Here is a 259-nt window from a genome sequence, read left to right as displayed (position 1 = left end):
TCTCACTTTAAAAAGGAAAACCTAATTTAAAATCAGTCTAAAACCATACTATAACCAAAAGAAATTGTTAGGGAAAAGACCAAAATACCCTTACAAATTCGGACTAAACTACCCTGTGCCAACAACCCAACTTCCAAAGGTAATAACTCACACACACGTACTCGGAATCAAACAAACTCGGTGGCGTTGGAAAGATCGTTCCAAGAGCTTTCCAAACATAACTGGAAATTCACCTAACGCATCCTGAGCTAGGAGTTAT

Source organism: Solanum tuberosum, unplaced genomic scaffold, assembly GCF_000226075.1.
Source record: "Solanum tuberosum cultivar DM 1-3 516 R44 unplaced genomic scaffold, SolTub_3.0 scf00088, whole genome shotgun sequence".
Classification (NCBI taxonomy): Eukaryota; Viridiplantae; Streptophyta; class Magnoliopsida; order Solanales; family Solanaceae; genus Solanum; species Solanum tuberosum.
Note: the sequence above shows the minus strand (reverse complement) of the source record.